Consider the following 346-nt stretch of genomic DNA (forward strand, 5'->3'; position numbering starts at 1 on the left):
CACCACACCACACTCAACTTCACACACGACACACAACACACGACAAACACACATATATATCATATAGTATTGATAGATACAATATAGATGATAAAGACATATAATAGAAGATAGATTTAGAGTAGATAGATAGAGAGTGAGTGTGATAATATTTAAGATATAGATATACTCCTATTTTGTACAAAACATATATATACATAGAGATATTCATAAGCGAGTGAAGAGCGCCCCACTCACCAACTCTCACAGCCGTAAAACTCAACACACACCACACTCTCTAACAAAATGAGTAGTGTGTGTGTAGTGTAGAGTGTTAGATGTTAAACCACTCACAAATCACCAACAA

This window comes from Penaeus chinensis, chromosome 3, assembly GCF_019202785.1.
Source record: "Penaeus chinensis breed Huanghai No. 1 chromosome 3, ASM1920278v2, whole genome shotgun sequence".
Taxonomy (NCBI): domain Eukaryota; kingdom Metazoa; phylum Arthropoda; class Malacostraca; order Decapoda; family Penaeidae; genus Penaeus; species Penaeus chinensis.